The 22084-nt window shown below is 40.9% G+C and overlaps 1 protein-coding gene and 39 non-coding genes across 41 annotated transcripts in view; 39 read left to right on the top strand and 1 right to left on the bottom strand.

Annotated features, from left to right (window-relative positions):
* LOC149079525 (uncharacterized) overlaps positions 1–22084 on the bottom strand; it is a 73991-nt gene that overhangs the window by 38402 nt on the left and 13505 nt on the right. The window lies entirely within an intron of this gene.
* TRNAI-UAU (transfer RNA isoleucine (anticodon UAU)) lies at positions 7457–7548 on the top strand. The gene is given in 2 exon segments: positions 7457–7494; positions 7513–7548. It is a non-coding gene; the product is annotated as a tRNA-Ile (tRNA).
* On the top strand, positions 7635–7726 carry TRNAI-UAU (transfer RNA isoleucine (anticodon UAU)). Its single transcript is given in 2 exon segments — positions 7635–7672; positions 7691–7726. It is a non-coding gene; the product is annotated as a tRNA-Ile (tRNA).
* Positions 7813–7904, top strand: TRNAI-UAU (transfer RNA isoleucine (anticodon UAU)). The gene is given in 2 exon segments: positions 7813–7850; positions 7869–7904. It is a non-coding gene; the product is annotated as a tRNA-Ile (tRNA).
* TRNAI-UAU (transfer RNA isoleucine (anticodon UAU)) lies at positions 7991–8082 on the top strand. The gene is given in 2 exon segments: positions 7991–8028; positions 8047–8082. It is a non-coding gene; the product is annotated as a tRNA-Ile (tRNA).
* Positions 8169–8260, top strand: TRNAI-UAU (transfer RNA isoleucine (anticodon UAU)). Its single transcript is given in 2 exon segments — positions 8169–8206; positions 8225–8260. It is a non-coding gene; the product is annotated as a tRNA-Ile (tRNA).
* Positions 8347–8438, top strand: TRNAI-UAU (transfer RNA isoleucine (anticodon UAU)). The gene is given in 2 exon segments: positions 8347–8384; positions 8403–8438. It is a non-coding gene; the product is annotated as a tRNA-Ile (tRNA).
* On the top strand, positions 8525–8616 carry TRNAI-UAU (transfer RNA isoleucine (anticodon UAU)). The gene is given in 2 exon segments: positions 8525–8562; positions 8581–8616. It is a non-coding gene; the product is annotated as a tRNA-Ile (tRNA).
* On the top strand, positions 8703–8794 carry TRNAI-UAU (transfer RNA isoleucine (anticodon UAU)). Its single transcript is given in 2 exon segments — positions 8703–8740; positions 8759–8794. It is a non-coding gene; the product is annotated as a tRNA-Ile (tRNA).
* Positions 8881–8972, top strand: TRNAI-UAU (transfer RNA isoleucine (anticodon UAU)). The gene is given in 2 exon segments: positions 8881–8918; positions 8937–8972. It is a non-coding gene; the product is annotated as a tRNA-Ile (tRNA).
* Positions 9059–9150, top strand: TRNAI-UAU (transfer RNA isoleucine (anticodon UAU)). Its single transcript is given in 2 exon segments — positions 9059–9096; positions 9115–9150. It is a non-coding gene; the product is annotated as a tRNA-Ile (tRNA).
* Positions 9237–9328, top strand: TRNAI-UAU (transfer RNA isoleucine (anticodon UAU)). Its single transcript is given in 2 exon segments — positions 9237–9274; positions 9293–9328. It is a non-coding gene; the product is annotated as a tRNA-Ile (tRNA).
* TRNAI-UAU (transfer RNA isoleucine (anticodon UAU)) lies at positions 9415–9506 on the top strand. The gene is given in 2 exon segments: positions 9415–9452; positions 9471–9506. It is a non-coding gene; the product is annotated as a tRNA-Ile (tRNA).
* On the top strand, positions 9592–9683 carry TRNAI-UAU (transfer RNA isoleucine (anticodon UAU)). Its single transcript is given in 2 exon segments — positions 9592–9629; positions 9648–9683. It is a non-coding gene; the product is annotated as a tRNA-Ile (tRNA).
* TRNAI-UAU (transfer RNA isoleucine (anticodon UAU)) lies at positions 9770–9861 on the top strand. Its single transcript is given in 2 exon segments — positions 9770–9807; positions 9826–9861. It is a non-coding gene; the product is annotated as a tRNA-Ile (tRNA).
* Positions 9947–10038, top strand: TRNAI-UAU (transfer RNA isoleucine (anticodon UAU)). The gene is given in 2 exon segments: positions 9947–9984; positions 10003–10038. It is a non-coding gene; the product is annotated as a tRNA-Ile (tRNA).
* TRNAI-UAU (transfer RNA isoleucine (anticodon UAU)) lies at positions 10124–10215 on the top strand. Its single transcript is given in 2 exon segments — positions 10124–10161; positions 10180–10215. It is a non-coding gene; the product is annotated as a tRNA-Ile (tRNA).
* TRNAL-UAA (transfer RNA leucine (anticodon UAA)) lies at positions 10302–10393 on the top strand. Its single transcript is given in 2 exon segments — positions 10302–10339; positions 10358–10393. It is a non-coding gene; the product is annotated as a tRNA-Leu (tRNA).
* On the top strand, positions 10480–10571 carry TRNAI-UAU (transfer RNA isoleucine (anticodon UAU)). Its single transcript is given in 2 exon segments — positions 10480–10517; positions 10536–10571. It is a non-coding gene; the product is annotated as a tRNA-Ile (tRNA).
* Positions 10658–10749, top strand: TRNAI-UAU (transfer RNA isoleucine (anticodon UAU)). The gene is given in 2 exon segments: positions 10658–10695; positions 10714–10749. It is a non-coding gene; the product is annotated as a tRNA-Ile (tRNA).
* TRNAI-UAU (transfer RNA isoleucine (anticodon UAU)) lies at positions 10836–10927 on the top strand. Its single transcript is given in 2 exon segments — positions 10836–10873; positions 10892–10927. It is a non-coding gene; the product is annotated as a tRNA-Ile (tRNA).
* Positions 11014–11105, top strand: TRNAI-UAU (transfer RNA isoleucine (anticodon UAU)). The gene is given in 2 exon segments: positions 11014–11051; positions 11070–11105. It is a non-coding gene; the product is annotated as a tRNA-Ile (tRNA).
* Positions 11192–11283, top strand: TRNAI-UAU (transfer RNA isoleucine (anticodon UAU)). Its single transcript is given in 2 exon segments — positions 11192–11229; positions 11248–11283. It is a non-coding gene; the product is annotated as a tRNA-Ile (tRNA).
* TRNAI-UAU (transfer RNA isoleucine (anticodon UAU)) lies at positions 11370–11461 on the top strand. Its single transcript is given in 2 exon segments — positions 11370–11407; positions 11426–11461. It is a non-coding gene; the product is annotated as a tRNA-Ile (tRNA).
* TRNAI-UAU (transfer RNA isoleucine (anticodon UAU)) lies at positions 11548–11639 on the top strand. The gene is given in 2 exon segments: positions 11548–11585; positions 11604–11639. It is a non-coding gene; the product is annotated as a tRNA-Ile (tRNA).
* On the top strand, positions 11726–11817 carry TRNAI-UAU (transfer RNA isoleucine (anticodon UAU)). Its single transcript is given in 2 exon segments — positions 11726–11763; positions 11782–11817. It is a non-coding gene; the product is annotated as a tRNA-Ile (tRNA).
* Positions 11904–11995, top strand: TRNAI-UAU (transfer RNA isoleucine (anticodon UAU)). Its single transcript is given in 2 exon segments — positions 11904–11941; positions 11960–11995. It is a non-coding gene; the product is annotated as a tRNA-Ile (tRNA).
* Positions 12081–12172, top strand: TRNAI-UAU (transfer RNA isoleucine (anticodon UAU)). The gene is given in 2 exon segments: positions 12081–12118; positions 12137–12172. It is a non-coding gene; the product is annotated as a tRNA-Ile (tRNA).
* On the top strand, positions 12259–12350 carry TRNAI-UAU (transfer RNA isoleucine (anticodon UAU)). Its single transcript is given in 2 exon segments — positions 12259–12296; positions 12315–12350. It is a non-coding gene; the product is annotated as a tRNA-Ile (tRNA).
* On the top strand, positions 12437–12528 carry TRNAI-UAU (transfer RNA isoleucine (anticodon UAU)). The gene is given in 2 exon segments: positions 12437–12474; positions 12493–12528. It is a non-coding gene; the product is annotated as a tRNA-Ile (tRNA).
* TRNAI-UAU (transfer RNA isoleucine (anticodon UAU)) lies at positions 12614–12705 on the top strand. The gene is given in 2 exon segments: positions 12614–12651; positions 12670–12705. It is a non-coding gene; the product is annotated as a tRNA-Ile (tRNA).
* On the top strand, positions 12791–12882 carry TRNAI-UAU (transfer RNA isoleucine (anticodon UAU)). The gene is given in 2 exon segments: positions 12791–12828; positions 12847–12882. It is a non-coding gene; the product is annotated as a tRNA-Ile (tRNA).
* Positions 12968–13059, top strand: TRNAI-UAU (transfer RNA isoleucine (anticodon UAU)). The gene is given in 2 exon segments: positions 12968–13005; positions 13024–13059. It is a non-coding gene; the product is annotated as a tRNA-Ile (tRNA).
* Positions 13146–13237, top strand: TRNAI-UAU (transfer RNA isoleucine (anticodon UAU)). The gene is given in 2 exon segments: positions 13146–13183; positions 13202–13237. It is a non-coding gene; the product is annotated as a tRNA-Ile (tRNA).
* On the top strand, positions 13324–13415 carry TRNAI-UAU (transfer RNA isoleucine (anticodon UAU)). Its single transcript is given in 2 exon segments — positions 13324–13361; positions 13380–13415. It is a non-coding gene; the product is annotated as a tRNA-Ile (tRNA).
* TRNAI-UAU (transfer RNA isoleucine (anticodon UAU)) lies at positions 13502–13593 on the top strand. The gene is given in 2 exon segments: positions 13502–13539; positions 13558–13593. It is a non-coding gene; the product is annotated as a tRNA-Ile (tRNA).
* TRNAI-UAU (transfer RNA isoleucine (anticodon UAU)) lies at positions 13680–13771 on the top strand. The gene is given in 2 exon segments: positions 13680–13717; positions 13736–13771. It is a non-coding gene; the product is annotated as a tRNA-Ile (tRNA).
* TRNAI-UAU (transfer RNA isoleucine (anticodon UAU)) lies at positions 14036–14127 on the top strand. Its single transcript is given in 2 exon segments — positions 14036–14073; positions 14092–14127. It is a non-coding gene; the product is annotated as a tRNA-Ile (tRNA).
* On the top strand, positions 14214–14305 carry TRNAI-UAU (transfer RNA isoleucine (anticodon UAU)). The gene is given in 2 exon segments: positions 14214–14251; positions 14270–14305. It is a non-coding gene; the product is annotated as a tRNA-Ile (tRNA).
* On the top strand, positions 14392–14483 carry TRNAI-UAU (transfer RNA isoleucine (anticodon UAU)). Its single transcript is given in 2 exon segments — positions 14392–14429; positions 14448–14483. It is a non-coding gene; the product is annotated as a tRNA-Ile (tRNA).

Genomic DNA, 22084 nt, shown 5'->3' with positions numbered 1-22084 from the left:
AATTTTTAAGTACTATGAAATTTTCCGCGTACAACTGTGTTTAAGTTTTTCTTCTACCTGTACTATTTTAAAATATTTACTATAAACTGCTGGCAGGCATTTTGTGTATGTTAATATTTTATATATACTAAAATGCTCTTCCCTCAAAACCAAGTTCTTTGTCGGATAAGGAACATTTTTTCGAACACCACTCATTAAAATATCTTGAAACTTTGTGTGTCCCTCAATACTATGGTGTTACATACTTCAACCCGAGGATTTTTTATTAAAATTCTTTAAAAAATCTTTATGGCACAAAATATGGTTAAATTTTGGAGATTTTTGAAAAGTTGCATGTTGTTGAAGTTAAAATTCAGGGAAAAAAATAACGAACAATTAAAATCATAAATGTATGCGTTAAATTGCATAAAGATATCTATAGTGTTTGAGGAAAAAAAATTGAGTGTCTAAAGTGAATAGAAAATTTTAAAATGTTCCTTAAAGAAAAGAGATTTTTGTCTTAGGAAAGCATGAGAAATCAAGATCGTGCACCAACCCCTTAAGAGCGCGGGGGTGGCACATGAAGGTAGTCATAGTTGTGACAGGTTCGGACTGCAGAGTGATTGCTCCAGTGCATTTGAAAGAAGGGAATGAACTTTTTTTCTCAGCCGAATTTTGCAAGGAAAACCTCTCGTTTGATGGAGTACATCGGTTCATTGGTTGGCACGATTGTGTAGAAAGCACAACACCCTAGCGCTCATCATTCCAGCACATTTGTTCGGTGCTGTGGTGGTTGAGTGGTCATGAGGACGCGGGCAACCCCACTGTGGTGGTGGTAGGCTGAAGTTGATTTTCTGTGGTTACCAACTTCGAGGCGCGAATGCGAACCAATCTGCCCGTCGAAAAGTCTCGCCACCGAGAGCAACAGCCCTGTAACGGTAAATTTTCAACCATGACACTTCACTCATAGTTCGAAAAAGATGGCAGCACTATATATAACAAGAATTTCACAGAAACAAGCTTCACGTTAGGTTCATAACACGGATAAGAACATTCCAGCATGTGCCAATTCGTTAGAAGTTAGAAGTGCCAAGTTCCGCAGAGGAATATGGACGAGGTGCATGTGTGGTTTAGTAGCAGCAGTAGCTCGGCGGGCATACCCGCAACACGATACTGACATACCACGAAAATTCGAACGTTTACCATCTTTACTTCAAAATATAACAGACAGACTGCAGCGTCAACACGAAACAAGTTCACTTTTGACAACATACAGGGAGGGCAGAAAGTCCGTAAAAACTTTAAAAATTCATAAAAACCGGAAAAGTAGCCGAAATAAAAAACGGTTTGCAGGATTAGCATCACTAGGTCAAGGGAATATTTTTAAGACAGGAAAAACAAATAATTAAAAAAACAGCCGATAGGAGGTGTTGGCGTATACAAGTAAAAGAAAAGATATGCAAATAACGAACAGAATGCCACCAAATCGTTTATTACAGCAGCATGCGTTCCACGTCACCACCACCACAGAGGATAACACATTTCAGGTGAGTCACAAATCCAGCAACGGCAGGGTGCAGCAGATCCACATATACAGTTTACTACGGTGAACTTATTGTGGATTAGGAGCGCAAGTTCTTATAACCGTATCATTTGCATACTTCTACTGAAATCACTCGTACCAGTGCCACCTATCAGTTGTTTTTTAATTATTTTTTTCCTGTGAAAAAAATTCCCGCGACCTTTGCGATGCTAACCCTGCAAACAGTTTTTCATTGCGGATATTTTTCCGATTTTTATCCATTTTGAAAGTTTCTACGGACTTTTTGCCCACCCTGTGTATATCTTCTTTTTATTCTTTTATTCATTTAGCAATTTTTGATTTCATTGTATCTGCGCAAAGGCTGAAGAGTTTTATTCTCGCGAAGTGAATAAATTAAATAACAACGTTATTAGATCTCAAACATCACGTGAAAAATGAACTACAGTTATTATCATCTCGCAAAATATTATTTAAGAAAATAACGAATTACATTTGATTTTATACAGCACTTCATATGATTTCTGAGAACAGAAAATGCGCGTGGAAACAGTGCATCGGCACATGTTCGCATCTTTTCTCTACGAAATTATTTTAAAGTACATCGGGCAAGACGAGCAGGAAAAAATATATTTGTGATTGAAAAACAACGTGTTTGCAATCTCTCAAACGAGAAATTTTAGGGCCCTTTCACACAGAGCGGATGCGGAATTGGGTCCGGAAGAAGTTTCAACTATTGTTATACATAAAAGCACCGTTCACATGCGAAATAGAAAAAGCAGGTTTAAAACCCCGCTTCAAGAGTTTTTACCAATGACTGCTCTTCATTTCATTCCTTACGAAGGAAAAGGAAGTCGTCAAGCGGGTGATAGAACCCCCCACCCCCAATGCTACCGCAATATTTGCACACGTGAACGGGGCTAAACGGAGCCTTTCAGACGATGCGGAATTCGCCCGCAACTTGGAAGTGTTCGTGCGGGTGTGGATGGCGTCCGCATCCGCACATACAGGTTTTTTCCCATTAGGTTACATGGAGCTATTCACGCGACGCGAGTCCGGGTGGAACTCGCCCGCATCATTGGCTACTTTTAAATATGATTTTGCATGGAATTTTTTTTAATAATTTGCCGTAAATACCCTTAAAAAACACCATATGAGAATGTCCCTGTTCATCATGTACCCACATACGTCTATCCCTCCGTTTCCTTCTGAGATAAAGGACATATAGCAACTCTGCCTACGTGTTACATACTTTAACACGGGGATTTTTTATTAAAATTATTTAAAAATATGTCGTCACAAAATATGGGTAAATTTTGGTGATTTTCGAAAAAGTTGCATAATGTGTTAAAGTTAAAATTCAATAAAAAGATGACCATCAATTAAAATCCTAAAAGCTCGGGTTAAAGTACCGTAAAGTACCGTACCAGGCAACGGGTGTCATTGCCAAGTTATCTGCTATCATTCCGTTAAAAATTAAACTTTTACTGTACAACACTCTTTTACTTCCTACACTCACTTACTGTTACTTGATTTGGGGTCGTACATTGTCCAAAAACCTGAACAATCTAGCCACCATCCAGAGACGCTTCCTGAGAACAATTTCTCATCATTCCCCCTCCCATACTACTAAGATCCTTCCTGTTCATATACTCCACGCGATTATCTTCTTTCAATTTTTATGTTCAAGGCAATTAAACTACATATGTTCTCAGATATTATACAACTGACTTCGATTAACCATGAATACAATATCCGTAGTCGTAATGTTCTCTACCCCGCTGCGGCTCGCACTAATATGCTTTTCAACAATATAAATACTACGGGCCCACGATGCTGGAATATGCTACCTGTCGCTTTAAGAGAAATCAATAGCCTACGCATGTTTAAGACCCGTCTAATAATCTATTTAACACAACAGCCATCAGAGATGTAGTATATTTCCTTCTTTTTCCTCATTATAATAGCATCAATCTATGTTGGTTTTTTTTTCTGACTTTTTCATTTCGTTTTTCTGATTGTTTTTGCCAACCCTTCTAATCGGCCACGGAGCTCGCCAGGGCATTTCTATGCCCTTTTCTTCGTGGTTCGACTGTACATGTTCAGTTTTTTTCTGTCATATTGTTCAATGTTATCACCTGTATCAACAATCATACATTTTCTTCAATGCACTTTAATATTTTCATGTACGGAAAAATAAATTGAAATTATACTGGAGTGACTTTGTGCCACTTTTGTGGTTTGATATCTTGATATCTTCCCTTATGACTAGGCTGCTGGGGATTTTACTAAAGGTAGCCTCACATTTCAGCTTTCGATTTCTGGTTTAAAAAAATAATTATGATGACAAGGAAAGGACAGCGAATTTTTTTGTGCGTGGCACAGTAACCCCACTGGGGGATGGCGACTATGTGCAATCACTTTTTCTCGCCTGTCAAACCCATTTTTATTGAATTCCGGTTGTTAACTTTACTTAGAAACCTTTGAGAAAATTATTTCTTATTATTATTTTATTATTACCCAAAATTAGGTCATTTCTGAATTTTTAAATAAAATAATCTTTGAAACCTAAAAAAAAAAAACAGTTCATTGACATTTTTAAGTAAAGAAAGCATTTATTTTAATTTTTTTGGAAAATTGTAATTCGCTGAAACATTAACAAAAATAAAGAAGACTTAAAACTCGAAAATATAAGGCTCTTCTTAAAAAATAGCGCACTATAAATATAACACTCATTTCTTCGAATCCACTACAAAGATGTTGTCCCTGCCAATAGGTCAAGGTTTCTTGATTTTCATTATGATTCGGCACCTCGGATATCAAATTTCGTCAAATTTGCCAACTTTCTTCATGGCCATTACAAACGCCTCCCCAATAAGATAAAAAATGGTGAGTATCTGTTTGTTTATTATCACACCAAGAGCCTCTTCAAGTGTTTCATTTGAGTAATTGCGGTAGGGTCGACTACCAGCTTTCTCACATACTTGCGAACCCTTGCTGGGACAATAACAAGCTAGTGAAAAAGGGCTCAAATTGTGAAAAAACCGGTGGCACAAAGTCGCCACCTGAACCCCCGTTTTTTTTGTTTATGCGTCATATTTTTGCCAAAATGCAATATTTTTACAAATACAACGCCACAATATTTTTACAAATACAACGCTACAATTGCAAAAATGCAATTAACAAAAATTGTAAACAATATATACACATGATAAAATATTATACAATGCCCATAAAAAAATACTTATGGTTGTCTTATTCTAAGTATGGATAGCTTCTCGATTTACCCCAACATGTTTATCGTATTTATTTTTGAACGTGTCAATAGTGTTACAATTTACTACCTCCGGGGGTAAGCTATTCCATTTATTAACAACCCTATTAGCGAAAAACTTCCTGCGACACCATAGCCTTGCATTGTCCCTCACCAATCGATACTGGTGTTCCCTTGTAAAAGCAGTCGATTGGCGGTGTATTAAAAGTTCATAGTCCATCCCTATCCATCCCATTGAAAATTTTGAACACTTCGATCATATCTCCTCGACACCTGCGTTCATCCAATGTAAACATATTCAAAAAATGAAGTCTCTCTTCATAACTCAAGCCCCGTGTACCAATAAGGACACGCGTAGCTATTCTCTGCACCCCTTCAACCAAGTCTATGTCCCTCTGTAGGTACGGTCTCCAAAACCTTACAGCATACTCCAGTCCAGGACGAACTAAGCCTCGAAAAAGCGGAAGAATGACTTTAAGAGAACGCCAAATGAGACCAAGCATTCTATTCGATTTTTTGACCACCGCTGAACAATGTTCAGAAAACCTAAGCCGCTCGTCAATGAGAATTCCCAAATCGGTGACCCTACTTGCATCCGGGATAGTGAGACTATTCAACTCATAAGAGAACCGTGGGTTGTTCGAACCAAAATGAGCGACCATGCACTTATCAACTCTAAACGTCATGCTCCATTCATTTGCTCATGCTGCAATCCTGTTTAAGTTGGTCGGGAGCAACTCCCTATCGTTTTGATTCCCGATTACCCCCATTAGCTTCACATCATCATCTGCGAATTTGCTAGTTATCCCATCGATACCCTGATCGAGTTTATCGATAAAAAGTGAAAAAAGTATGGGGCCAAGGACACTTCCTTGAGGAACTCCACTTGTGACGTCTGTCCAACCAGAGAATTCCCCGTTCACCATAACTCGTTGCGACCTATCTCTTAACCACGACACTTAAAATTCAAATAGGCATTTCTTAACGTAAGTAACTTCAACATAGAAATATTGAATTTCCTAGTTTCAACGACACACACTGTCTGCACCAGGAGAGGTTAATACGTACTGTACTTGAAAAATTTCGTGTAAATCACAATATAACCTGAAAAAGTCTTTAGACAACAGCTGACAGCAGATGATGCAATAAATGCTGTCGGTGAGTCAATCAACTACAGCTCCTGAATCGGCATGAAAAATTTTGAAATCGTTAGCTCATCCATACGCTCCAAGGAAGCGCTTGCGTCCTAAAATCCGTGAACAGCACATAGTCGGAATCTTGACACAAAGTTATACCAGTTTACGGTATGTAACACCATAGTGTTGAGAGACACACAGAGTTTCAAGACATTTGGATGTGACGTTTGAAAAAATGTTCTTTATCTGACAAAAAACTTTTGAGAAAGAAGCATTTTAGTGAAAAAGATTAACATGTGTAATGCCTGCCAGCAATGTATGTTAAAATATTTTGAGAATATTTTTAGTACATATAACATCCTTTTATCCATACTTTACAATTTTATTCCTAAATAATAAAATAAAACGTAAAAAAATTAAATACTATATATGTATAAAAACAACGCGCTATCCATGTACAGCGTTCACTGGGTGAAAACAAAATGAGTCTAAATATGCTCGTGTGAAAAGGCATGCGGATGCGGATTCGGACCCGCGTCCGCACCCGCTCCGTGTGTAAGGGGCCTTAGAGTTGCTATGTTAGGCGCATACACGGCGTAAAAATAGCAGTGTATGAAGGAATATTATTCCTATTTCTTCCATTCAGCTCCCAACGTAATATTACGTCAGAAACACTGGAGAAGTTAACTTTGTTCAGACAGTGCTTGTGAGCGATGACGTGGTTGTGAGTTCGATCCTCCCTTGAAGAATAATTGACGCCTTATCGTTTTACATCTTAACTTATTCAAGAAATATGTAAGAAGAACTATAGAAATTTAAATGCCATCATTGGTTGAGATCGTCCTGAGTGGCGCAATAGGTTACCGGTACTTAAAAGGCAGTGCTTGTGAGCGATGACGGTGTTGTAAGTTTGAGCCTCACTGGGGTATTAATTGATATTTTGTCGTTTCTCTAACGAGCTTTACTCAAGAAATATGCAATAAAAATTCAAGATTTCAATGTATCAGACACGGCAGACATAACCCCCACTGGCGCTATTGATTAGCGCGCGGTACATATAAGACAGTGTTTGTCAGCGATGCCGGTGTTGTGAATTCGATCCTAACCTTGGGAGTATTGACATTTTATCGTTTTTCTAAGGCCGGGATTACACTATAAAAGTTTTAAAAATCATTTTTATAAAATTTGAAAAATCCAACCAATAAATTCCGCCTGTCAGTCGAGTGGTTAGGGAACGAGCTTCTCGCTACGCAGGTCTGGGTTCGAATCCCGGTTCGGGCATGGATGTCTACTAACATATTCCCTGGACGGATCATGCTGATCTCTTGGGAATACGTCAAGACCAAGATAATAAAATATATAAAATCTCATAGGTTACATTGGAGCAAATGCAACCAAAAATCTTGTTGGTTGAATTTTTTAAAAGTATCTTTAGAAAACTTTTATAATGTAATTCCGGCTTGACGAACTTCTCAAGAAATATGTAACGAAAATTCAGGATTTAAATATCAGAGACAGTTATCTTCGTCCCCAGTGGCGCAATTGGTTAGCGCACGCTACTTATAAGACAGTGCTTGTGAGCGATGCCGGGGTTGTGAGTTCGAGCCTCACCTGGGGAACGAACGGCATTTTACCGTTTCTCTAACGAACTTAAGAAATATGTAACGAAAATTCAGGATTTAAATATCAGAGACGGTTGTCTTCGTCCCCAGTGGCGCAATTGGTTAGCGCACGGTACTTATAAGACAGTGCTTGTGAGCGATGCCGGGGTTGTGAGTTCGAGCCTCACCTGGGGAACGAACGGCATTTTACCGTTTCTCTAACGAAATTAATAAATATGTAACGAAAATTCAGGATTTAAATATCAGAGACAGTTATCTTCGTCCCCAGTGGCGCAATTGGTTAGCGCACGGTACTTATAAGATAGTGCTTGTGAGCGATGCCGGGGTTGTGAGTTCGAGCCTCACCTGGGGAACGAACGGCATTTTACCGTTTCTCTAACGAAATTAATAAATATGTAACGAAAATTCAGGATTTAAATATCAGAGACAGTTATCTTCGTCCCCAGTGGCGCAATTGGTTAGCGCACGGTACTTATAAGATAGTGCTTGTGAGCGATGCCGGGGTTGTGAGTTCGAGTCTCACCTGGGGAACGAACGGCATTTTACCGTTTCTCTAACGAAATTAATAAATATGTAACGAAAATTCAGGATTTAAATATCAGAGACAGTTATCTTCGTCCCCAGTGGCGCAATTGGTTAGCGCACGGTACTTATAAGATAGTGCTTGTGAGCGATGCCGGGGTTGTGAGTTCGAGTCTCACCTGGGGAACGAACGGCATTTTACCGTTTCTCTAACGAAATTAATAAATATGTAACGAAAATTCAGGATTTAAATATCAGAGACGGTTGTCTTCGTCCCCAGTGGCGCAATTGGTTAGCGCACGGTACTTATAAGACAGTGCTTGTGAGCGATGCCGGGGTTGTGAGTTCGAGTCTCACCTGGGGAACGAACGGCATTTTACCGTTTCTCTAACGAAATTAATAAATATGTAACGGAAATTCAGGATTTAAATATCAGAGACGGTTGTCTTCGTCCCCAGTGGCGCAATTGGTTAGCGCACGGTACTTATAAGACAGTGCTTGTGAGCGATGCCGGGGTTGTGAGTTCGAGCCTCACCTGGGGAACGAACGGCATTTTACCGTTTCTCTAACGAAATTAATAAATATGTAACGAAAATTCAGGATTTAAATATCAGAGACAGTTATCTTCGTCCCCAGTGGCGCAATTGGTTAGCGCACGGTACTTATAAGATAGTGCTTGTGAGCGATGCCGGGGTTGTGAGTTCGAGTCTCACCTGGGGAACGAACGGCATTTTACCGTTTCTCTAACGAAATTAATAAATATGTAACGAAAATTCAGGATTTAAATATCAGAGACGGTTGTCTTCGTCCCCAGTGGCGCAATTGGTTAGCGCACGGTACTTATAAGACAGTGCTTGTGAGCGATGCCGGGGTTGTGAGTTCGAGTCTCACCTGGGGAACAAACGGCATTTTACCGTTTCTCTAACGAACTTAAGAAATATGTAACGAAAATTCAGGATTTAAATATCAGAGACGGTTGTCTTCGTCCCCAGTGGCGCAATTGGTTAGCGCACGGTACTTATAAGACAGTGCTTGTGAGCGATGCCGGGGTTGTGAGTTCGAGCCTCACCTGGGGAACGAACGGCATTTTACCGTTTCTCTAACGAAATTAATAAATATGTAACGAAAATTCAGGATTTAAATATCAGAGACAGTTATCTTCGTCCCCTGTGGCGCAATTGGTTAGCGCACGGTACTTATAAGACAGTGCTTGTGAGCGATGCCGGGGTTGTGAGTTCGAGCCTCACCTGGGGAACGAACGGCATTTTACCGTTTCTCTAACGAACTTAAGAAATATGTAACGAAAATTCTGGATTTAAAAATCAGAGACGGTTGTCTTCGTCCTCAGTGGCGCAATTGGTTAGCGCATGGTACTTATAAGACAGTGCTTGTGAGCGATGCCGGGGTTGTGAGTTCGAGCCTCACCTGGGGAACGAACGGCATTTTACCGTTTCTCTAACGAAATTAATAAATATGTAACGAAAATTCAGGATTTAAATATCAGAGGCGGTTACTCCGTCCCCAGTGGCGCAATTGGTTAGCGCACGGTACTTATAAGACAGTGCTTGTGAGCGATGCCGGGGTTGTGAGTTCGAGCCTCACCTGGGGAACGAACGGCATTTTACCGTTTCTCTAACGAACTTAAGAAATATGTAACGAAAATTCAGGATTTAAATATCAGAGACGGTTGTCTTCGTCCCCAGTGGCGCAATTGGTTAGCGCACGGTACTTATAAGACAGTGCTTGTGAGCGATGCCGGGATTGTGAGTTCGAGCCTCACCTGGGGAACGAACGGCATTTTACCGTTTCTCTAACGAAATTAATAAATATGTAACGAAAATTCAGGATTTAAATATCAGAGACGGTTGCACCGTTCCCAGTGGCGCAATTAGTTAGCGCACGGTACTTATAAGACAGTGCTTGTGAGCGATGCCGGGGTTGTGAGTTCGAGCCTCACCTGGGGAACGATTGGCATTTTACCGTTTCTCTAACGAAATTAAGAAATATGTAACGAAAATTCAGGATTTAAATATCAGAGACGGTTACTCCGTCCCCAGTGGCGCAATTGGTTAGCGCACGGTACTTATAAGACAGTGCTTGTGAGCGATGCCGGGGTTGTGAGTTCGAGCCTCACCTGGGGAACGAACGGCATTTTACCGTTTCTCTAACGAAATTAATAAATATGTAACGAAAATTCAGGATTTAAATATCAGAGACAGTTATCTTCGTCCCCAGTGGCGCAATTGGTTAGCGCACGCTACTTAAAAGACAGTGCTTGTGAGCGATGCCGGGGTTGTGAGTTCGAGCCTCACCTGGGGAACGAACGGCATTTTACCGTTTCTCTAACGAACTTAAGAAATATGTAACGAAAATTCAGGATTTAAATATCAGAGACGGTTGTCTTCGTCCCCAGTGGCGCAATTGGTTAGCGCACGGTACTTATGAGACAGTGCTTGTGAGCGATGCCGGGGTTGTGAGTTCGAGCCTCACCTGGGGAACGAACGGCATTTTACCGTTTCTCTAACGAAATTAATAAATATGTAACGAAAATTCAGGATTTAAATATCAGAGACAGTTATCTTCGTCCCCAGTGGCGCAATTGGTTAGCGCACGGTACTTATAAGATAGTGCTTGTGAGCGATGCCGGGGTTGTGAGTTCGAGTCTCACCTGGGGAACGAACGGCATTTTACCGTTTCTCTAACGAAATTAATAAATATGTAACGAAAATTCAGGATTTAAATATCAGAGACGGTTGTCTTCGTCCCCAGTGGCGCAATTGGTTAGCGCACGGTACTTATAAGACAGTGCTTGTGAGCGATGCCGGGGTTGTGAGTTCGAGTCTCACCTGGGGAACGAACGGCATTTTACCGTTTCTCTAACGAAATTAATAAATATGTAACGGAAATTCAGGATTTAAATATCAGAGACGGTTGTCTTCGTCCCCAGTGGCGCAATTGGTTAGCGCACGGTACTTATAAGACAGTGCTTGTGAGCGATGCCGGGGTTGTGAGTTCGTGCCTCACCTGGGGAACGAACGGCATTTTACCGTTTCTCTAACGAAATTAATAAATATGTAACGAAAATTCAGGATTTAAATATCAGAGACAGTTATCTTCGTCCCCAGTGGCGCAATTGGTTAGCGCACGGTACTTATAAGATAGTGCTTGTGAGCGATGCCGGGGTTGTGAGTTCGAGTCTCACCTGGGGAACGAACGGCATTTTACCGTTTCTCTAACGAAATTAATAAATATGTAACGAAAATTCAGGATTTAAATATCAGAGACGGTTGTCTTCGTCCCCAGTGGCGCAATTGGTTAGCGCACGGTACTTATAAGACAGTGCTTGTGAGCGATGCCGGGGTTGTGAGTTCGAGTCTCACCTGGGGAACGAACGGCATTTTACCGTTTCTCTAACGAACTTAAGAAATATGTAACGAAAATTCAGGATTTAAATATCAGAGACGGTTGTCTTCGTCCCCAGTGGCGCAATTGGTTAGCGCACGGTACTTATAAGACAGTGCTTGTGAGCGATGCCGGGGTTGTGAGTTCGAGCCTCACCTGGGGAACGAACGGCATTTTACCGTTTCTCTAACGAAATTAATAAATATGTAACGAAAATTCAGGATTTAAATATCAGAGACAGTTATCTTCGTCCCCTGTGGCGCAATTGGTTAGCGCACGGTACTTATAAGACAGTGCTTGTGAGCGATGCCGGGGTTGTGAGTTCGAGCCTCACCTGGGGAACGAACGGCATTTTACCGTTTCTCTAACGAACTTAAGAAATATGTAACGAAAATTCTGGATTTAAAAATCAGAGACGGTTGTCTTCGTCCTCAGTGGCGCAATTGGTTAGCGCATGGTACTTATAAGACAGTGCTTGTGAGCGATGCCGGGGTTGTGAGTTCGAGCCTCACCTGGGGAACGAACGGCATTTTACCGTTTCTCTAACGAAATTAATAAATATGTAACGAAAATTCAGGATTTAAATATCAGAGGCGGTTACTCCGTCCCCAGTGGCGCAATTGGTTAGCGCGCGGTACTTATAAGACAGTGCTTGTGAGCGATGCCGGGGTTGTGAGTTCGAGCCTCACCTGGGGAACGAACGGCATTTTACCGTTTCTCTAACGAAATTAAGAAATATGTAACGAAAATTCAGGATTTAAATATCAGAGACGGCTGTCTGCGTCCCCAGTGGCGCAATTGGTTAAAGCACGGTACTTATAAGACAGTGCTTGTGAGCGATGCCGGGGTTGTGAGTTCGAGCCTCACCTGGGGAACGATTGGCATTTTACCGTTTCTCTAACGAACTTAAGAAATATGTAACGAAAATTCAGGATTTAAATATCAGAGACGGCTGTCTTCGTCCCCAGTGGCGCAATTGGTTAGCGCACGGTACTTATAAGACAGTGCTTGTGAGCGATGCCGGGGTTGTGAGTTCGAGCCTCACCTGGGGAACGATTGGCATTTTACCGTTTCTCTAACGAAATTAAGAAATATGTAACGAAAATTCAGGATTTAAATATCAGAGACGGTTACTCCGTCCCCAGTGGCGCAATTGGTTAGCGCACGGTACTTATAAGACCGTGCTTGTGAGCGATGCCGGGGTTGTGAGTTCGAGCCTCACCTGGGGAACGAACGGCATTTTACCGTTTCTCTAACGAAATTAATAAATATGTAACGAAAATTCAGGATTTAAATATCAGAGACGGTTACTCCGTCCCCAGTGGCGCAATTGGTTAGCGCACGGTACTTATAAGACAGTGCTTGTGAGCGATGCCGGGGTTGTGAGTTCGAGCCTCACCTGGGGAACGAACGGCATTTTACCGTTTCTCTAACGAAATTAATAAATATGTAACGAAAATTCAGGATTTAAATATCAGAGACGGTTACTCCGTCCCCAGTGGCGCAATTGGTTAGCGCACGGTACTTATAAGACAGTGCTTGTGAGCGATGCCGGGGTTGTGAGTTCGAGCCTCACCTGGGGAACGAACGGCATTTTACCGTTTCTCTAACGAAAGTAAGAAATATGTAACGAAAATTCAGGATTTAAATATCAGAGACGGCTGTCTTCGTCCCCAGTGGCGCAATTGGTTAACGCACGGTACTTATAAGACAGTGCTTGTGAGCGATGCCGGGGTTGTGAGTTCGAGCCTCACCTGGGGAACGAACGGCCTTTTACCGTTTCTCTAACGGAATTAATAAATATGTAACGAAAATTCAGGATTTAAATATCAGAGACGGCTGTCTGCGTCCCCAGTGGCGCAATTAGTTAGCGCACGGTACTTATAAGACAGTGCTTGTGAGCGATGCCGGGGTTGTGAGTTCGAGCCTCACCTGGGGAACGAACGGCATTTTACCGTTTCTCTAACGAACTTAAGAAATATGTAACGAAAATTCTGGATTTAAATATCAGAGACGGCTGTCTGCGTCCCCAGTGGCGCAATTGGTTAGCGCACGGTACTTATAAGACAGTGCTTGTGAGCGATGCCGGGGTTGTGAGTTCGAGCCTCACCTGGGGAACGATTGGCATTTTACCGTTTCTCTAACGAAATTAATAAATATGTAACGAAAATTCAGGATTTAAATATCAGAGACGGTCTTCTTCGTCCCCAGTGGCGCAATTGGTTAGCGCACGGTACTTATAAGACAGTGCTTGTGAGCGATGCCGGGGTTGTGAGTTCGAGCCTCACCTGGGGAACGAACGGCATTTTACCGTTTCTCTAACGAAATTAATAAATATGTAACGAAAATTCAGGATTTAAATATCAGAGACAGTTATCTTCGTCCCCAGTGGCTCAATTAGTTAGCGCACGGTACTTATAAGACAGTGCTTGTGAGCGATGCCGGGGTTGTGAGTTCGAGCCTCACCTGGGGAACGAACGGCATTTTACCGTTTCTCTAACTAACTTAAGAAATATGTAACGAAAATTCTGGATTTAAATATCAGAGACGGCTGTCTGCGTCCCCAGTGGCGCAATTGGTTAGCGCACGGTACTTATAAGACAGTGCTTGTGAGCGATGCCGGGGTTGTGAGTTCGAGCCTCACCTGGGGAACGAACGGCATTTTACCGTTTCTCTAACGAAATTAATAAATATGTAACGAAAATTCAGGATTTAAATATCAGAGACGGTTGTCTTCGTCCCCAGTGGCGCAATTCGTTAGCGCACGGTACTTATAAGACAGTGCTTGTGAGCCATGCCGGGGTTGTGAGTTCGAGCCTCACCTGGGGAACGAACGGCATTTTACCGTTTCTCTAACGAAATTAATAAATATGTAACGAAAATTCAGGATTTAAATATCAGAGACGGTTGTCTTCGTCCCCAGTGGCGCAATTGGTTAGCGCACGGTACTTATAAGACAGTGCTTGTGAGCGATGCCGGGGTTGTGAGTTCGAGCCTCACCTGGGGAACGAACGGCATTTTACCGTTTCTCTAACGAACTTAAGAAATATGTAACGAAAATTCTGGATTTAAAAATCAGAGACGGTTGTCTTCGTCCTCAGTGGCGCAATTGGTTAGCGCGCGGTACTTATAAAGCAGTACTTGTGAGCGATGCCGGGGTTGTGAATTCGAGCCTCCCCCGGGAAATTTTACCGTTTCTCTAACCAACTTTTTACAAGAAATATGTAATGAAAATTAAAGGTTTACATATCAGTAACGGCTAGCGTCCCAGTAGCACAATTTGTTTACGAACGGTTCTTACTAGACGGTGCTTGTGAGCGACGTGTCGCTCAACCCTGCAGGTTGTAGAAATTGACTTTTTATCGTTTCTCCAACTTCACTCAAAAAATATGTAATAAATATTCCGAATTTTAATATCAAAGAGGGCAGACGCGCTTCCCACAGTGGCGCAATTCGTTAAGGCACAGTACTTATAAGACAGTGGTTCTGAGTTCGAGCAACACCACCTGTACAACAAGGACTCCGCACGAAGCTTATGACATCAATGAAGGAGGCCATTTCTCCTATTGCTAATGGATATACTGCAAAAAAATGTAGATATATCGCATGCGGCGTGCTATGTCCAATGGCAAGAGATAAAATTATAGCCAGTATATAAGGTACTTATACAGTCGCCTTAGATAAAATAGCCTTCTTCAGTGACGTCACGAGCTTCGAGCGGAGGCCTTGCTCAATAGGTGGTGTTGGTTCGAGCCTCACCTGTAGAGTAATTTTCGTTTCTTTAAGGAATTTCTCAAGATGTAGTAAAAATTCAGGATTTACATATCAGAGACGACGTACGTCATCCCCAGTGCCGCAATTGTTTAGCGCACGGTACTTATAAGACAGCGGTTGTGAGTTCGAGCCTCACCAGGGAAATAATTGACATTTTACCGTTTCTCTAATGAACTTTACGCAATAGATATGTGATAAAAATTCAAGATTTAGTATCAGAGGCGGGATATGTCATCCGCTGCGGCGCAATTGGTTAGCGCACGGTACTTAATAAGACAGTGTTTGTGAGCGATGTCTTATAAGTAGATTGTGAGTTCGAGCCTCACTTGGGGGGAAAAAAAGACGTTTCTCTAACAAACTTCTAATTGATTATTGTACGGTATCTATAAGAAGACAGTCCTTTTGCAGAGTTTGTTTAATCGATCCTCTCTTAAGGAATAATTGACGTTTTATCGTTTCTCTAACGAGCTTTTGTCAAAAAATATGTAATAAAACAATTCAGGATTTTAATATCAGAGACGGCAAATGTCATCCCTAGTGGTGCAAGTGGTTAGCGCACGGTACTTATCAGCAACCCCTTAATATTGCATCTTCTAAAAACGTGTTGAATGTCAACCAACTGCCAGTGGATGGAGTCAGCTCTAGTTCAAGGTTAGATAAGAGAAGGATCGCGAAAGAGGGACAACATTGTTTTTCCCATTCCTTTCACACAAAAAATGTTTCCTTTCCAAAAAAATGTTTCTCTTCTCAGAAAGTCACGCGCGTCATGGCAGGTGTTTTTTTTTTTAATCGTTGTGAAGGAAATAAAAGCGATGAACGGAGTAAATTTTCTTGCTTGGGAGGCGTTATCAGTTCGCAATCGGAAAAAAAGGAATAATTCTTCTCGAGATTAGGTGACAATTTGCGAAGGTTCTGCAATTTGAAATGTGAAGTTAGAGTGCGGATTAGGAAAATTTTAAAAACCGCTTAAACGAAGAAGATTTTTCCCATAGTAAAGCATGGGAAGCCTAATCGAAATCCTCCCCAGTGGCGCAATTGGTTAGCACACGATATAAGGTGTGATGATGAGGGATCATCACACCCTTACATTTCAGAAACCCTCCGATCATTTCCTCTTCTATCCTTTTTATTATGTGCAGACGTCTCTTCCTCCACCCCTACGCATTTTTTCTTCCCAGTCGCAATTCTTGTAACTCGTATCGCTTCGCTCCACTATGAGCGCAGCCTAACAACAAGAAAACAAGAGATCGCTATTCCTACATTTTCAGAGGCTACGGACATGTTTGGAAAAATAAGGCTGTGTTGAGAAGCTCGAAATTCGCATTTTTCATTTTCTAAATCAATTTGAAGATTTTGTGCAATGTCTAAGAACATGCAAAAGAAAAAAAAAAATGAAAATTGCAAATTTACGAATGAAGTAGTAGTTTTCGTGATCTTTTACGTTTAATACAACAACGAGCAAACAGTACATTTTTATCATTCACGAGAGTTTTTTTGATTCGTTATGGAAGTAGCGTTATCCTACATTGATGAGCTTTGGATGATTCACACTATTTTGTTGTCTCCTGAGCAGAAATTAACTAACTTCACCTGTATTTGACTCTTGGGAAATGATTTATGCGGTGTACGAAATTGTGATTTAATAAATGAAACGAATGAAATTTGCCTATATAGAAAATGTGTAACAAGAATAAGAAATTTGAACATCAAAGGCTGGAATTAAACGTTCCCAGTGGCGCAATTGGTTAGTGCACGGTACTTATAAGGGGCCGTTCAAGTATTACGTCATCATCGATGGAGGGGGGTTTCCGATTTGCTGACTTTTGATGACAAGGGGAGGGGGTTTGGATAATGCTTACGTCATCAACCACCCTTTATGAAAATATGAGTTAGGATTCAGAGGAGTAGAGCTGATGACGAAATTTTGCTGACAAGGGGGAGGGAGAGGGGGTCAAAAATAGCTAAAAATTTGTTTACGCAATACTTGAACGGCCCTAAGACAGTGGTTGTGATCGAGCCTCACCTGGGGAATGTTTCACATTTTTCTGTTCCCCGAATAAAATTTGCTAAGGAAACAGGAACAAGAAATAAACGCATCAAAAAGACAAGAGGAAACGTCCTCAGTAGCGAAAATTGAAATACTCAATTCCTTGCTTCTATTTTTACCTTCTATGGGGTTCACCTCAATAAGAACGCACGAATCTGAATCAGTCAGAACCAATCCGAATCAAGGTGAGTCTGATCTGTGATCTGCATGTCTTCACACCAGCTCAGTTAAACGTCATAAATCCCATTGTTTTCTTTCACTTCCATAATTAAAAGTTCCACGCCCATCGTGTCTGGTTGTTGATTTATGACTGACTGAATGGAGAAGATTCTGACCGGCCGAATCCTGTATTAACACGAATCAAAGCGGATTGGAATGGATTCGACTGGCGAGAAGCAGCACCTCCTAGAGATAGAAGGCCTCCGCAGAGGTTGCCAAGTTCATCTGTGACGTCATGAGAGTGGTCGGATAAGACTGCCTAGCAAGTTTGCCACATTTTAAATCACAGCATCCAATTTCGTTTCTTCTTACTTTGGCGTAGAAAAGCACAAAAATGATTTTATTCTACATTCGAAGTAAATAAAGGCAAAATGTGAAGGAGGGAAAAGAAAACTCTAGAAACTTTTAAAAATTGATTTTTATTTATTATAGTTGCTATTTTGTGCGATGAACTGTAAATAAAGTTGTGAAAAAATGTTGTGTCCATCTTCCTGTGTTGTTTTAAGTATATAAACTGAACTATAGAAGCCGAAATGTCACACTTTAAAATATTAAAGGAAAAAAAAATCATTTTATTCCTAGCAAATTTTAATTTGAGGAAGATTTTTGAGTATATTTTTCAAATCCACGAGATTTTTTTCCCCAGCCATACACAGTGAAACCTCGCTGCAATGATTACTCTATACAAGGATAAATCCCTCTACAACGATATTTTTACTCGCTTCGCAGAGTATCGTTATATACAAATACAAATACAAATACAACGCCACAACAGGCAAAATGCCCAACGAGGTGGCTGATAAAAAGATGCCCATAAAAATATGGTTGTCATATGTTTCAAAAATACAGCAACCCAATTAAAAATGCAATTAACACAAATTACAAACAATATATACACATGATAAAATATTATACAATGCCCATAAAGAATACTTATGGTTGTCTTATTCTAAGAATGGATAGCTTCTCGATTCACACCAACATGTTTATCGTATTTCTTTTTAAACGTGTCAATTGTGTTACAATTTACTACCTCCGGGGGTAAGCTATTCCATTTATTAACAACCCTATTGGAGAAAAATTCCCTGCGACACCATAACCTTGCATTGTCCCTCACCAATCGATACTGGTGTCCCCTTCTAAAAGCAGTCGATTGGCGGTGTACTAAAAGTTCATGGTCCATCCTATCCATCCCACTGAAAATTTTGAACACTTCGATCATATCTCCTCGACACCTGCGTTCATCCAATGTAAACATATTCAAAAAATGAAGTCTTTCTTCATAACTCAAGCCCTGTGTGCCAATAAGGACACGCGTAGCTCTTCTCTGCACCCCTTCAACCAAGTCTATGTCCCTCTGTAGGTATGGTCTCCAAAACCTTACAGCATACTCCATTCCAGGACGAACTAAGCCTCGAAAAAGCGGAAGAATGACTTTAGGAGAACGCGAAGAGACCTTTTTGAAAATGAGACCAAGCATTCTATTCGCTTTTTTGACAACCGCTGAACAATGTTCAGAAAACTTAAGTCGCTCGTCAATGAGAATTCCCAAATCGGTGACTCTAGTTGCATCCGGGATAGTGACACCATTCAACTCGTAAGAGAACCGTGGGTTGTTCGAACCAAAATGAGCGACCATGCACTTATCTACGCTAAACGTCATGCTCCATTCATTTGCCCATGCTGCAATCTTGTTTAAGTTGGTCTGGAGCAACTCCCTATCGCTTTCATTCCCGATTATCCCCATTAGCTTCACATCATCTGCGAATTTGCTAGTAATCCCATCGATACCCTGATCGAGTTTGTCGATAAAAAGTGAAAAAAGTATGGGGCCAAGGACACTTCCCTGAGGAACTCCACTTGTGACGTCTGTCCAACCAGAGAATTCCCCGTTCACCATAACTAGTTGCGACCTATCTCTTAACCACGATTCTATCCAATTCAGCAAGTTGCCCCCTATTCCAATCTCGTGTAAACGCTTCAAGAGTTTGCCATGTTGGACCCGATTGAATGCCTTCTGGAAATCAAGGTAAACAACGTCGACATTTTTGCTCTTAGACGAGATAATCTTTGTTATATCGAGATTTAGTTTTAGTTTTAAATATTTCTTGAATGTGGTATTTTCAAATGAATTCCGTTTGCGATTTTTAGCTTGAGAAAGTATATTGTAGAGCCTCAATATATATTCTTATATGTATTATTATTATTATTATACTTTGCACATTCGCTCCCTTTCTTAACAAGCACGCTCTGGTCACGTGAAAGAATCTCAGTACATTCTGTACTGAAACACGAGATGATCACGTGACCGGATGCCCCTTCGGAGGGTCCGAAGGGCCATGTGTGTGAGAACATCAGTTCAGCTTCAGCTCTCACACGAGATGCATCCACGTCGTCTTTCTCTCTCTTAATATATGTACCATGTAAATAATTTCTTCTATATAGCATCATAATTAAAGATAATGTATCTACAACTACGTCTCATTCATACGGAGTCAGATGCGATGCGCTACCGTCACCACTTAGCATTACCATTAGCAATATATAGCGTGGAATAACATTCTGATGAGGATCGACTCAGGGTCGTCTTAATAGCGTCATGGGCCCCCCGGGCCAAGTGGTTTTTCTGAGGCACTACCAGGTAAATTCTAGAATATTTCAATCAAATCTCGTTTTTGTGAGGCCCCTCTTCTCTTGTGGCCCCCGGGCCGTGCCCGGCTGGGACCATGCGTTAAGACGGCACTGGATCGACTACTCTCGTGGAATCACGAAAAGAGTGCAGAGGCCGTCTATCTTTACGAGGTGCTGTGTGAAGGCGGGAACTGAGTTTTTATAGGCCTTCTGGAGCAATATGTCGAATCTTGGTGAATTAGATTCACCTTGATTCGGATTGAATCAGATTCGTTTAGTGTGAAGGGGACCTTAGCAATATTTTTAATTGAAAAATACATAAACACAGCAATTTAATTAATTAGAGTGGATTTTTTAATTAGCTAAATTAGTTAATTTAGGGTAAAATATAGTTTCCTTGATTTTAATGTTATCTGCAAACAGATAACATCTTTTTTTTATGCCAAGTTAAATATAGTGTGAAATCGGAAAGAAGGCCTTTGAACTTGTACAGCCTTCATACCGAAAAAATAGAGTTCATTCTTCAGTAGGGGAGAAATAGGGGAAAAAAGAACCATAATTTCAGGGTTGATGCTGGAGTTGTTTCGCTTTATTTCTCCGCACTGAAGAGTGAACCCTCTCTTTTCGTGATTAAGGCCCTACAAGGTCAGAGGCCATCTCTCCGTGGTCACACAATACCTTGTAAAATTACAGTTGTTATCTTTTTTTTCCAGATTTTCTCAATTTGGTGCAATTTTTTAAATCTTTGAACATGTAAAATTTCAGTAGCTCTCAAAAAACGACACAGACAAGGAATCAATTCTTTTTAGATAAAAAGTGTTATACCTTATATGTATAGGCGTATTTTGTTCTGAAATGACACAGAAAGATGTACTTCGTAAAATATCAAAGAAATTGAAAAAAGAAATCGGTGTAATGGGTTTTCTTTACCATGTATTTGCCACACATATTCAAATATACACAGGACCATAGAGGGTTAAGACGACTGTGAAACTAAAGCTTTTTATTAAAATCTTTTTGATATAAACTTTCAATCCTAATGCATGGCTCATCCAGATACAATATTAAAATTCAAATTTATTTCACCTACACGTTACACAAGCACAGGGATTGTTAATAGTTGCATGGATATACAGGGTGATTCAAATCTCAACGCACAAACTTTTAGGGGAGGGGTAGAAAACACAAAAACAAAACAGAATCACATAGGAATATATGACCGGAAACCCCAACCTGATCAGCTGGAGGATATACGAAGACGCAGAAATGACAAGGTGGAAACACTCTTTATTTAGCAATACTTTACACGTTAAGCTTCACAACAAGAGCTCAAAGTTCTTACCATCCGCAGTTATGCACACTTCACAACGGCGATGCATTGATGGTCGAACCCTTTCAAAAATGCCCGGCATTTCACGGACGTTTGCAGCTGCGACGGAGATTCTTGCGACGTGGATGGTAAGAAATTTGTGGAACTTAAACGTGTTGCTACACGTACTGTCTTCGTGTAAAGCAGTGTTTCCCAAAGTGGGCAATATCGCCCCCTGGTGGGCGATGGAATTGTCCATGGGGCGATAGAAGCTACGGATATAACATAGGATCCTATGGGCATACTTGAGTTGGAGGGCGATGAGATAAAAAAAATTTCTGAAGAAGGGGGCGATGGAACAAAAAGTTTGGGAAACTATGGTGTAAAGTATCGCTAAATAAAGAGTTTTCTCACCCACTATTGGCTTGTCATCTCTGCATCTTCATTTATCCTCCTGCTGACCAGGTTGGGATTTCCGATCATACATTCCTATGTGAATTCCTCCTGTTTTATTTTTGTGTTTTCTATCTACCTCCCCTAAAAGTTTGTACGTTGAGTTTTGAATCACCCTGTATTAATACATTGATGTAGATGGGATAAGGGAGAAAAGATCATAGTATGATCTGACG

Source organism: Pholcus phalangioides, unplaced genomic scaffold (genome assembly GCF_987345545.1).
Source record: "Pholcus phalangioides strain wild (caught in Gottingen) unplaced genomic scaffold, Ppha-v1.0 ptg000012l_1, whole genome shotgun sequence".
Lineage (NCBI taxonomy): Eukaryota > Metazoa > Arthropoda > Arachnida > Araneae > Pholcidae > Pholcus > Pholcus phalangioides.
This window is presented reverse-complemented; position numbering and strand designations above follow the sequence as displayed.